Genomic DNA, 14,547 nt, shown 5'->3' on the forward strand with positions numbered 1-14,547 from the left:
TTTTCTTATTAACACACAAAAAATTCATCAGTCCGTTTGTTAACCTTGAAAAAGGGGAAAGAAATCCTAAGATTTCTTAGGATTGCCCTTGAAAAATTAGAGGGACTATAGATATGTAAACAAGCCTATAGGGACTATAGATATCTATACTATAGATATGTGGGAGAAAAATTCTGTGTAATAAAGGCAATTGTAAAGAATTTTGGGAGAAATGAAAGTAACATGAAATAATAATGGAAAACGATAAGAACCATTCTGTAAAGTTCTCAAATAGAATGAGTCTGGGCTTAGTCAATCTCTTAATATGGGTTATATTAGTTAGAAATACAGTAAGGAGAAGGGAGCTTTCAAAATTTTAAATTGTGCTCATGGTAGCAAATGTATTTTATATCATGATCCAAGAACACATTTGCATGTGTATATGTATATCTGAAAGAAGTTTCATGAAAAAAAATTGTCCTTATTTTGTATTACATACTCGCATCCATTTCATTCCATTCTGATGACCTGATCGTGAGCAATAATATTGACTTCATTACTTGCAGTCTGAGATACTCTGAACTGTCGTGTATCAACATCTGCTCTATATCAGCTTTTTGGCTGGGCATTTCACACATGCTACCGCACGTGATTTTCCCGGGGCTTGGTAAGGTAAATATTATCACATCTTTTTAGAAGTGAGTGAGCCGAGTTACCTCCCAGTTATATTCCCATTACTTTATCTGGGGCTCCCAAACAGAGTAGATTCTAAGCTATGACGACAGGGGAAAAGCACATAGTGGTGTAGAAACCTGGAAGAAGCATAATCTGTTATCCCATCCAGGTCTGAGTCCAAGAAGACTTAGATCAACAGAAGCAACTACCAATGACAGCTCATCATTTGGGGGCTCTTGTGAAAGATGTTGATGGTGTCTCATCTAATTAGCTGGAAAAATAAATGTTAAAAGGGCTTTTATTTAAATGATGAAGATGTGTATACAAAGAAGTGCTAGAAAGAAACTCTAAGAAACAGAAAGTGGCTGATAATGAGGCAAGTAGAGAGAGTGGCTTTGTCATTCAGATACTTTAATAGTTGACAATTAACTAATAAGTTCTCCTCTTCCCTATTACCCAAAAACACATCTTATAAAATAGCTTCTAATTATGGAAATCATTCTTTTCATGCTCACTATCAGTTGGATGATAGCTAAGTACTATCTGATAATTCCTCCATTTATTTCTCATAACCATCCATTGTGATACGTATTACTATCCCCATTGAAAAGATAAGGTGACTGAGGTTTACTGAGGTGAAGCAACTTGCCCAGTGAAAGTTGTATAGGTATACTTCGGGTTAGGATATTAATGTATGGGGTTGAGCCATGTGAAACTGGATATTTCACCTCTTTTGATTTATGGAAAAAAATCCCCACCATTTCATATGATTCCACCTACAAATACAAATTCAAAGTTCATGATTTTAACCACTATGTTATGTTTCCTCACTTGAAGGAAAAAAGAAAGGAATTCAGAATCACTGGAAAGAGTTTTACATTCATTTTAATTTTCCTGATTCTTCTGTTTCTCTCTTCCCATTTCTCTTAAGGAATTTGACCTAGATGCCGACAAGACTTTGGAAACTACTGGAAAATCTAATTCTAAAAGTGGTCTTTAGTCCTGTGATGTCTGCAGTAGTCTTCCATAAGATGCCTATTGACTGGAATGTTACATATTTCCCCTTTTCTTTAATGGGAAAAGGATGAAATTATGTGCAATTCTTTCAGCTTGTACAAGTGTTAATTTTCCAATGCCTTTTTTTATTTGCAGCTTCTATTCTAAAGCAACTTGTATAACTTTAAAAAGTCAGAAAGACCCTGAAAATTTATTTGTGACTCATAATTATAGTAATTTACAGTGGCACTATGATTTGTCAGTGTTAGGGTGACCTAGATTAAAAAATATTACTTAAATAATTTTGACTCTAAATTCTACTTTCACTAACTTTCATTTCCTTCACAAAATTTTCCAGGAACTGTGCACGTTTTAATTTTATCCTTACCACCAGCAACTCTTATAATTGATCTGTTTTAGAAACTGTTCCCATTGTACACTGCACACAATTTATGCATAAAAGTAAATTTCAAGAAGTTAAAAAAGGATAGGTTAATTTTTTAAAGTATATTTTTCAAACTAGGCTTTTAAAGAGCTCATCTTTGCTGGCAAAAACACAAGGAAAAAGTGGGTCGGGTTGTTGAAAATATAAATTTGTCAGATAAATGTATGATTGCACTAGGTGGCACTGTTGATTTATCTACTCACGGTTTACCCTCACATTTTTATCTTGAAAGCAGTAAGAGTCTGTTTTTTCTTTTTTTTCCAATCTAATGAAAATTCCTGCATAGGGAAAAGCTGATTTGGGCAATTCTGAACTTGAAAAATGGGTGCTTCTTGCCATTAGAAACCTTATAAATAAGCCTCTACCAAATAGGTTAGTTCTTCTGGCATACAAACAAGTAGGTTGATGACATATGTAACTTCCATCTGGATTCAATAGGTGTAGAAACTGTTGTTATTTTATCTATATCTCACTATTTGGGGAATATTTTAAATAGGAATTATGTCATTGAAATATCTTCCTCATTATCTGCTTTCTTTGGTAATCAGAGACCTTGGCATGCCCAAGAAATCCAGATTTTCAATGGTTTTGCAGCCCAGGTTGAGAGAGGCAACTTACCATGGGCCTGAGTGACCCTATACATTCTCTCTGGGTATTCCAAGAATGCAAAACCTTGGCTACCTGGGCCGTCTCTCTGTGTTGTGTTTGCAGGGAGCAACCTTGAGTGAGTAGGCTTGCTTTTATTTACTATAAAAGTGATGATTTCCCCCAAGCTCCATGTTCCTCCTCTAATCAAGCATCCATCATGGGTCCTTGGCATTGCCCCCATGGGACTTGGGGAAAATGGAGGAGTTGATACAAACAAACGTGAAGCTCTGGCTACTGCTTTTGTTATGAGTAATAAAGGCTTTTTCTCTGATCCAGGAGTCTCATTTTTTTTTTTTTTCTGCCAGCATCCATGAAATAGTAAATCCCAGATCCTCCACAGTTTCTGACAGTATCTCCTGTTTTCCATCCTCCTTACAGCATAGAAGATTTTGATTCAGAATCAAATCTGATTCAGATGAGTAACAAGCTGTCTAGTGGAGTCCAGATTTCTAATCTAAGGTAGGAAGACTTTCTACTACTTCTCTGAGTAGTAAATGGCCCATTCTCAGGTTTAAGCCTTCAGTGACAGGGAGTTACTATGTGTGAAGTAGCTTAGTACATTTTGGGGTAGCTCTATTAAAAAGTTTGCTTTGTGCTGAGACTGATTTTTCACCCTATGTCTTTCTCCCAATGGAACTAGTTCCACCTTTGAAAGCTATCCAGGTATTTGTGGCCACTTTTCATGTGAGAACACTTCAGACTTCCCTCTTCTCCAGGCTAACTGGTTCCTGTTGTTTTGACCATTTCTTTGATGTGTTGGTTCTTAATTCTCTTCTATTGCAGTTGTTCTCCATTTGTTATTTACCAATGTGTTGATTTCTTAAAAAAAATATATGGTCCTCGAATACGGCAAAAATATATTTTTTAGATGTGACCTGATTCTTCTTCACCCCATGTATCTCTCCCTATCCTTTTCCCTCCCGATCAAATTAATGAAGTTGATGATTCATTCTAACTCATCTTCGAATCATGGGTACCAAGTGCAATCTCTAACACTTGGTGTGTTCTCATAAACATTTCTTTAAAGAATTAATGAATGAATGACCTGTATAGACTGGATTACCGTTACTGCCACCATTCTGGGTATTAGGTTTCTGGTAATATGGCCTGAGATTTGTATTCATGGAGTTTCATTACTCTATTGAGTTATATCGAGGAGATGGGAAGGTAAAAAAACAAACATATTCTGCCTCTTCTAGTTTCTAGACATGTGACATTGAGCAAGTTATCATTCACTCAGCTTCAGTCTCCTCACTTGCAAAACGACAAATAGAGAGCATCTACCTCATCGGGTTTTTGTGAAGGTTAAATGAATTAATATAAATCATGTAAAATGTGTAGATGTGTATGACAAAGAGTAGGTACTATGCAAGTGTTGGCTATATAATTATAAGCTGGCATGGAAGCAAACAATATCTCATATATATCTAAGTGTAGTAGAGGCAATGTGAAGAGTAGCACGTACATGTCCAATGAAAAGTAGACCCAACCAGGGAAAGCTTCACAGAGGAGCCACTGAGGTTTGATAGAAGGAAAAAGATTTCCAGGCTGAGAGACCTGAATAAGCACAGGTCTGTAATCAGGAAACTTTTTTTCTTCTCTACCACTATTATTAATTACCATAATATAGGAAATGTATACTGTCAAAATAATGTTAAGAAGACAAAAATATCACCACTCACAGATGGAAAACTGTCATTCGTATAATACTTTGGCTTATAAAACAGCTTTCCGACATCATTTCATTTGATTCTCAAAACAAACAAACAAAACCAAAAGAACTAATCAGTACTATGTATAAGGTAAGCTCTATTCTTTTTCTCCTTTATGAGAAGAAATAGAATTCAAGGTGATTGCTAGATAAACAATAACATTCCTATTAGCTAGATAAACAATAACCTTCCTATTAGCTGCATCGATAGTGCAGTTAAAAACCAATCTCCATTTTCAACAGTAACGTCACTAGACAACATAGAATGTACCAGACTTCTGCACATAAAAGCCCAACAAAGATTGATGGAAAAAACTAAGAACGCTTGAATAAATTTGGAAACAATTCTAATTCCTAGATGGGAAGAATAGAAGTAAACACTAGAAGTGGCACTGTTTTCCCTAGACAGATTTATATATTTACTGCAATACCAATAACAAGATGAACAGTACTTGTGTTCGTATATCTGTGTTAGTTCCACGCTGTTAAATATGGTGATTTGTTTTCTAGAATCACTCAGTCAACAGGTGTTGAGAACCTATTATGTGCCAAGCACTGTACTACATACTGGGAAGTAGCTATGAAGAAGGCAGGGCCCTTGTTCTCAAGGAACTTAGGTTTAGCAGAGGAAGACAGAAAAGCTAACACGTAAACAATAAATTAGGTAATATCAGATATTGATAACTATGTAGAAGATAGAATAGTCTATTATGGAAGAGAGCAATATAAAGGGACTTGCTTTATCTAGAGCTGGTGAAGATCTTTCTAAGGAAGGATTTTCTAAGGAAAGATACTTGAATTGAGACATCAGTGATAAAAAGGGGAAAGACTGTGGAGTTCAGTGACATGAGTGGTCTAAAAAAGAAGGAACAGAAAATGAAAACACTAGGGAATAAAAATAAGCATGCAGAGTTTAAGGAAACACAAATTTTAAATATGAATTGAATGATTATAAACAAGGGTGGAGCAGAGGCAGATGAGGTTGCAGATATAGCGAGATGGTTAAGAACTTGTAGAGCAAGTAAAGAATAGTTCACCTTTTTAAAGTAAAAATTTAAAAAAATGGGTGTAATGTGACTTGGTTCATTCTGACTTCTAGATGAAGGATGGAGCTTGGGAAGTGGTCGGTGGCAGTTACAGTGCTGTTAGACCAGTTAAAAGTTGATTGTAGTCTCTCAAGGGGAAAAATTCCATAATCTATAACTGTTTTGGATCATAACTTACCTTCAGTATTGATTCCTAAGTAATTTGTAATCATCTTTTCCAAAAATCTTTGCCATTATTAATTTTATGATGAACAAGATCCAGTATTTATCATTCTTCACTTCTAAATTACCTTCGATTTAAAAACTGTTGCCATTGGATCATAAAGAATAAATAACCCCAATATATTTTCAATTCAAATTAAAACAGATTCTTGGCAAGCTATTTGTGCTTTCCTGCATTTCATCATCTACCGTTATTTTTTCTCCTCCAATCCCCCCATTTTTCTTTTCAGTTAAGGTGTTTCTGGCAGCATTTTTTTCTTTGAATATTTCCTTCTAGTTTTCACTTTCTGAAAGCAATGGGAAAACTGAATATACACATGCACACACAAACATACAAACACACACAATTTTTAATAAGCTAAGAAGCACTTAAGAAAAAGACAAGTCACACACATACCTATAAACAGACATGCCACTAAAGAAGCATCTTGAACAAAATGGAAATGTTTTGAACTGCATCTGCTAAGTCAGTAAACAGAAGTGGTACTTTAGTAAGAGAAGAGACATGTTTAGAGCATAGGCAAATACTTCAGAGAAAATAGTCACTTTTTTCATTATCTAGGTGGGGAATATCTAGTTCAATCATCATTCTCAATCCTGTTAATGTTGTTAATAGTGGTTTGGAATCTCCAAAATAATCGATGTCTTAAAATAATATGAGGATTTAGAAATGAATGAATTACCCAGAGTATGCTCTGATGAAAAATGTTCACATCTGATAGCCTGAGTATCTATGTTGCCCAGGGCTCTCTGAGGTTCTCTTCAACACAGAATTCTTTCCTCTGGCTTCTCACACACTTATTTTCTCTTGTCTTTTCAGTGCTTTTAAAAATAATAGATCCTTTTACTGTTAGGCTTCTCTTTGCTCTCCTGCAAAAGGAGTGAGATCACACTTCTCCCACCCATGTTCTTTTCATCATAATTCCCCACTAATTTTTTGGCAATGTCAGGACAGAAAAGAATGTCATGCTCTAACAATGAACCATAGGAGAGTGATTGTGATTTTCTCTAAGTGTCTAGTCTCAGCCTCCTCTCCTATAAAATAGGAAAAATAGTAATTCCTACTCATTCTTCCTCAAGGTTTGGGTGAGAATCAACTGGTATAGTGAATGGGAAAGTGTTTCACACATGGGAGAATAACATGAATGTGAGTTATGTGAGTCATCTTTAGTATCCCAGATTTACGTAAAAATGGATTGAAATAAAGTACAAGTTGACTTCACCAAGTTAATTTCTACAATGACGTCACAGTCACACCATTCATTTGTTTCATGTATTCAGAATATGTTTGAATGAAAATGCACATGGATGTCGTGTTAAGAGACTTTAACTCTCTATGTCAATGGTATGGAACTTTACGATGAATGACAATTTTCTGAATGCTTTGTTAAAAGTATGTTCTTCAACCCAACTTGCAAAGATTTTTAACTCAGTAACTCCAGATGGAGTCAAGGAAAATGCATTTTCAGCAAGGCCTACAGGTAATTCTGCTGAGGTCATCTGGAACCCTGCTTTGACCAAATGCAGCCGCAGTCTTGGTGTATGGAAATTTCTGCCAGTGTTGTCCCAGATGTCCATGAGCTTTGGAAATAGTGGACTGGGTTTGGAACTCTGCTTAGTCATTTTCTACCTGAATGACACAGTAGACTGCTGAAACTCTCTCTTTGAGCCTCTGTGTCTGTATTAGTTTCCTAGCACTGTCATAACAAATTACTACAAATTGGGTTGGTTGAAAACAAGAGAAATTTATTCTCTCATAGACCTCAAGGCTAGAAGTCTGAAATCAAAGTTTTGTCAGGGCCATGTTCCCTCTGAATACGCTCTGCAAAAACCTTTGCTTGCCTCTTCTAGCTCCTGGAGGCTCTGGGCAATTCTTAACTGTCCCTCGTTTGTAGCTGCATTACTCCAATCTCTGCCTCCATCTTCACAAGGTATTTGTCTGTTTCTCTGTGTGTTTTCTTCCCTTCTTTTACAAACCCAGTGATTGGATTTAGGGCCCACCCTAAGTGAGTATGGTCTCATTTTAATTTAATTACAACTGCGAAGACTCTATTTCCTAAAATGTTTACATTCAGAGGTTCTGGGAGGACATGAATATTGAGGGGACATTATTCAACCCACTACAGTGTGTTTGTATTAAGAAGATGCATTATGATAACTTTTGGAAGCATCTAGTTGGTACCTTATAGTGGATGCTCAGTAAACAATAGTTTTTGTTCTTTTTGTAAGTATGGCTTAAACACTGGGTCTCAAACACTAGTCTGAAGACCAGGGCTAACTACTTCAGATTCACCATAGGAACATTTGAAAAATACAAATTCTAGGCCATTCACTGTAGATAATTGTTATTCAATAAGTAAGTCTGGGGTGAGGCCTAAGAAGCTGTATTTTTCAAAAGTTACCCAGGTGATTCTGATGTGCATTCAGGCTTTGGAACAACATTCTCTTGACTAAGAATTTATTACCTTATCCATAGAACTGGAACTCAAGGATACCTCACTTATAGAAAATCTGCATAAAGTGTAAAAATATATACTTCTTACAGCACACATGTATTTACAAATGATGATGCTAAAATTAAACAAAAAAAATTTAAGGAAAATGCAAAGATATTAAGCTGGTGTATTTGGGAGTCAAATTTTACCTTTCTGATTCCAGTTTTAGAATCTCAAGGAAAACTTTTCTTCTGTCTATTATGAACTTAAACGGAATTAAATATTATTAGAAGAAAACTACAATCAGGACCACATATTGTGAGTCATACTCTCTCAAACCATTACTTTCTTCTGCGTGTTCTGGCTGCTTTTCAGTTGAGTTTATGAAGCCTTCCATTCATTCCTTCCACATCCTTTCTAATGAAGTCTTTTTAAAATTAATGTTGAATATCTTTTTTAGAGTTTCAGTAGTTTACAGCGTACCTTTCTTTGGAAATTCCCCATTTGATTTCTGAGTCTCACAGATTTTCTTCTTGCTGAAGGACACTGAGCACAGTGGTTTTACTCACGGCTTAGTGGGACAATTGACATCAGAAGTCTCAGCTTTATAGCCAGTGAAAATCATAGTGACAGTGAATTTACTGTGAATGAAATTTATTTTTCTGATTTCAACACTCCTCCACTCCTGGGGTACCCTGTCCTCTTGTCACCATCAGTTGTCACACTTACTCTGAAAGGAAGGTGAAATGGTTATGTGAAAGTCTCATGTAATAATTCACATCCTTAACATACTTAAACTTAGAAAAGACTATTCAGCCACCTTTTCTGTCACCTTTGTGTATTAGCTATGGCAATTGGATCTGATGCATTAGAACAGCATGTGGATATCCGCTCTTTCAGCAAGACAGTACACATTTCATTCGAAGACTTGACTAGATTCTTTATGCTGAACTCTGGGAGATAAGCTAATTCTCCTGGAGTTGCCAAGGGCAACTCGATCGCACAAGAAATTAGGAGCTACTCTGAAAGAATAATGTCTAGACACATTCTTATATTTCATTTCAGAGAAATAGTCACCTAATATCTGTTATCTCCTGCTGTCAAAACACTGCTGATGAATTCTATGAAAGAGTGAGCATAATAGAAGTGATAATATTTCTGTGTAGCAGGAAACTTCATTTAAGCATAGAATTGTCAAGTAGCACTAACATATTTGACTTTTATATATTTTTTATGTTTGAAATTGTTGACATATGTTCAGGTTATGCCTCCACTTATTTCCTCAGAAATGTCATTCCATTGAAGATTTCCTTCTCTGCTTTCTCCCTCCTATTTTTGTTATGTATTCAATTCCTCAAGTTATAAGTTACAGCTGTGGCTTTTTTCATAATAGATGTTAATTTATATCATTTAGTGTATTCTCTATACTTAACTGTGAAGAATCATAGTTGCAATGTGAATATTCATGTATATAAGTGGGACTCTGCCTGGGAAAGTTAGAGAGAAATAAGGTGTCACAGATGGAGGTTTGTGAGCCTCCCAGGCAGGCCCTTTGGACGTAGCCATATCTTGGCAGTTACCACCTCTCAACTTCTGGCACAGAGATCCAGAGCCATTTACACTCAGGGTGAGTCAGAAACTAGAGATGACCCATTAAAATGAACTTATGAAAGATTGATGCATAAACCAAACGCTGATGGAGTCGTTTCTTGTGAAAAATAACTGGCAAGAAGTCCCAGTACATACACTAGCTCTTCAGTGCAGAATCCAAATCCACCTAATGGAAAATCTATGCCAGAAATCAAGTTATACTCTGAAAGTTGGTAGGTGAATCTGAATTAGAGCGAAGGAGCCGATCATAGGTGAATGACTCTTCAGGCTCCATGTGGGATGTTCTTGCTGACCCTAGAAGCAGGATCAGGAGAGTACTTTCCACATAGGCAGAGTTGGAAATACATTGACAGTTGTCTTTTTTTCGTTCTGTTTTGAAATTTTCTTTGCTTTCGACTTCAGACAGACCATCCTTCTAATGTTAATAATTTATTTCTTGGATACCAAAGGATATGTTAGAGTATGACTTTTATATATCATGAGGTAGATGTAGACTAGATTTCCAGATCCTATCCTCCTGTATTGGGTCTTAGAGACATTCTAATTTTTAAGATATTGTCTGTAGACAGTGTTTCTCGGTGGCTAACTGTTTCCACTTTAATAACTTTACCTTATTTCCAAGTTTCCAAGTTCTAGTGACACTTAATGGTAGCCCTCTTTGTGTCTATTCAGTCTCATGTGACTGTCACATACAGTTTTTTATACCTGGTCTATGAGTAGTGAAACCTTATAGTGATCTATGGGCTAAAGAAAATAAGGTCTTGCCACTTAATATCTTATGTCGCCCAACACTTATACACACAGACTGCCTGTTACAATGAGGTGCAAACTGCATTTTAACCTTGATAGTAGCATGACATAATTAATAGAACAGCTGTGGTTGAGAGTATAGCTGGAAGAACTGGGCATGGCAACTTCTTCCTCAGTAGCTGGGTCAAAGGGAAATGATGATGAGGATGCAGAAAAAAATTTAAATTACATGGTAAAAAAAAAAAAGTGTGTTCAAATAATATTCCCAAAATGTTTTCAGTCAGGTGTTGATGATTAGCTGGGGGATAAGAACCCTTAAGGAAAGAGGGAAAACTTTGGGAAAATTCCTGTGAGAAATGTGATGGGGGAGGGGTGTAAGGAAATGCCACTTCCTTTAAGTGACATTATATCCAGAGTTTCACAGATAACTACTTGAAGGGACTGTCTGGATCAGGACAACCGACCAGAGGGCATCAGTCCCTTTTTGGAGTTTTCCAGAATTGCTTCACCTTAAACAACAGATTCTTTTTTTTTCCCTCATGGATTTCAACAAAGCCAAAAGATGTTGGTCGTTCCAAACAAGTTTAACTAAATAGCACATAATAATATGAAGATATTAAATACTGAAATAATAAGAAAATAAACAATTAAATTTACAAGCAAGAAGTTTGCACTCCCAAACTTATTGTCTACACCTTTTTACACATGGAACCTCTAGAAAGAGCCAGGTCATGCCGGTGTCTCTTACTTTTTTGCTCTTGGCAATTGCCATATTTAATTTCTAGGGTATAGGAACACCATCTTACCTATACTTTAAGAGTGTAGAAAAGAGAGATTAACCTATTATCTAATGTTTGTTGTCCCCCTTTAATTTTTCTACTATGAATGGCAACCATTTCTTGAGGTATTATTTGAAATGAACCCAGATTTCAGGTCAATCTTTATTTTTATAGATACATAACTATATAAGCTATAATATAGAGACTATAGATTTATCGTCTGTAGATTGATAGTAGTCAATCATTCATGTGGGAAGAATTACATCTAAGCTTTTCTTCATCGGGTGTCATTAAGGAGTTATGAAAACAGTGCTCACCTAGGAAAGCAGAAACACTTCAAAATACAGAATTTGTTGACATACTGTATTAGATATAACAAACATGATGTCCTGGTTAAAATGTAACAAAACCATTTAATAAAATGCAGAGCTGAGGAACTAAAAAATAAGGGAGATTTAAAGAGGCCAAAAATGGGGAAAATGGAAAACCAGAACAGAAAGCATGAACTGAAGATTTGTCTGCCTGTGAGCATTTGCGGAGGTTAGTAACAAGGGACTTGGGTTTGAATGTCTGGGTGGGAACAGCAAACAGGGCTCCAGTGAGTAGATGATTTGGAATGTACTGTATGGATATTGCCTATACTGCTGTTTCCATTATGTTCATTTCTGTGCAATGCTGTTCAACCCAATTAAAATGTGTTGACAAAGATAAATGCCTAATAGAAGGAAAGGAACAAATGAAAGAAAGGGGGTATAAATGAAGGTACATTTGTGTATGTACCTATTTATATGAAACAAATAGTATTTAAAGTACTTTTTGAGTACTTACTTATACTGTAAATTGTTCTCTTTTTTTAAAACTGAGGATGTAATCTTAGTTTTCATTTAATAAGATCCTCAAACTATCATTACATTTTTTTCCATCTAAAAATGACATTTGAAGAACATGATTTATAACTTTTTCAATTAATATATATTGCTTCAGGCACTTTAAAATATGAAACACTCAACCTTTGTAAGAAATCACTTAGGGCTCAAATTCTAGCTCACAAAATATTTTCAAAGAGGGTGAAAGAAACAATGAATCACTTTTGGCCATTCCAATAAAAAATTCAGAAATAGAAACAAAGAATAAAAACCCTGAAAATCGCCGAATATTACTCGGCTCATCTCTGATTTTGTTTTTGACCTTGTGAAAGTTCCCTCTATCTTTAAACTCTCTGCTCTTCAAAAATGGACTTTTTTTTCCAGAACTTTTTCAAAGAGTATGTATGTAATGTACTGCCTCAAACAAGTTTGTGGAATGAAGCAGAATATGAATTATTAAATAAATAACATCTAATGTTTTTAGTCTGGAATAAAAATATTATGGGTGTAAGAAGAAAAGTCTTTCTGTTCCGTTTCGAATCCCTGAGATGAAATTTTCTCTTCTGTGATTCCATTCTCCTCCTAACCCTAAGAATTGCAAGATTTCATCAGGATGAAACTTTACGATTATCTGCTCTTAATAAGGGAGGATCAGGGTGAGTGTGTGAGGAACACCACAGGAAAACATTAACAATTCATTTCTTTTTTTGCCTTTCCTTTAGAGACCCAATTAAAATGTTACTTAAATTTTATTGCAGCAGTTGTTTATACTTTTGTTGAGAGAGCATTTTAAGCTACACAAGTAGGCACTGAGAAATAGACTGATTATTCTACGCACTCTTAAACCTATAAACATGTCGAGACTTTTCTCAATTAAAAATAATCTAAGAGGAATGTCTGTTTTGGGCACAGTTTTATCTAGCAGTTAACACCAAAGGAAAAAGCAATGTAAAAAATTAAATTACCCAGTAATTATGTCATTTATTTTAGAAAGCCATATTTTTTTTACATAAGGGATTAGCAATATCTATATCTGTGTCTATATCTATATCTACATCTATATCTATATTTCGTTTTTTACTTTATAACCTCATATTCTAGTTGTATTAGGGTGTCTGCTTTACTCACTATAAATTAGAAAACATACAAAAAGACAGTTTTTTAAAAAAATTTTCACCTGGCCTTGTACAATATGAGTTCCAGGACTTTTATCAGGGCAGTTGTTTTTTAACTTTCCTCATTTCTCTTTCCTCGGGGCCACATCTTCAAGACTTGTGCTTAAAGTTATCACAGGACTTTCCAGCTTCATTCTCTGAACACTTTGGGAAGATCCAGAATCCAAGGAACTGGATGTGTCTTGAATTTCTTCATTTCCTGAACAGAGAAACTCATAGTCACCTTCAGAATTTTATTTGTTTATTTATTTATTTACTCTGATTCATTAAAATGTGTTTCTCCTTGAATGTTAAAGAAAGTGATGTTATTTTTAAAATAAAATTTTAAATCAAAAAGAACATTCCTTTACAATTTCTGATTACAGTTATCTCTTTGAATCAATTGTCATATACCTTCTCTTGTCTTCCCCTGAGTGTTAGAGGCCCCTGAGACGTTTTCCTCAGTTATATTTCAGGTGGTTCTTAGCACTTTGTGTGACACTCAGAGGAGGTATCACATCCTTCAGTCAGTGATCTATCATTGAGTGAGAATTTTTTGGCACTTCCCTGGTGGTCCAGTGGTTTACACTCCACGCTTCCAGTGCAGGCTGAGGGGGTTCCATCCCTGGTCAGGGAATTAAGATCCCACATGCTGAGTGGCCAAAACAAAAAAGAGGGAGAACTTTTCTTCAGGAAAGGCACTAATGGAACATGAAACCTTTTCTTTGTGTGCGTTTGACATATAAGTTTCATTGACCAGCCCCCTCCCTGCATTTTCTTTCTTTTTTTAAGTTAAAGCATTTTAAAGAAAACTTCACGTATCATTTCTCCCATAAGTTCATCAGCATGTGCATCTAACTGATAAGAACCTTTGAAAAAAAGACCACATTGTAGTATTACCCAAAGTTAAAACTAATTTTTAAATTTCATTAATAACAATCCACTTGAATCTAATTTTCTTAAAGATATCCTTTAGAGTTCATTTGCTAAAATCAGGATCCAAAAAAGGTCCACATATTGCTTTTTTTAATTCCTATTTTTCCCTGTCATTGATTTGTTGGAGAAATCAGGTTGTTTTTCCTTGTAGCTTGTCTTAAATTTGGCTTATTGCTTCCAGTGATGTCATTTTTCTTATCCTACTATAACCCATGTATCCTGCATTCTGGTAGTTAGATCTAAAGGTTTAATTAGATTTAGATTCAATTTGTGGGAAGGGTAAGAATGTTTTAT

The sequence above is a fragment of the Lagenorhynchus albirostris genome, chromosome 4, assembly GCF_949774975.1.
Source record: "Lagenorhynchus albirostris chromosome 4, mLagAlb1.1, whole genome shotgun sequence".
NCBI lineage: Eukaryota > Metazoa > Chordata > Mammalia > Artiodactyla > Delphinidae > Lagenorhynchus > Lagenorhynchus albirostris.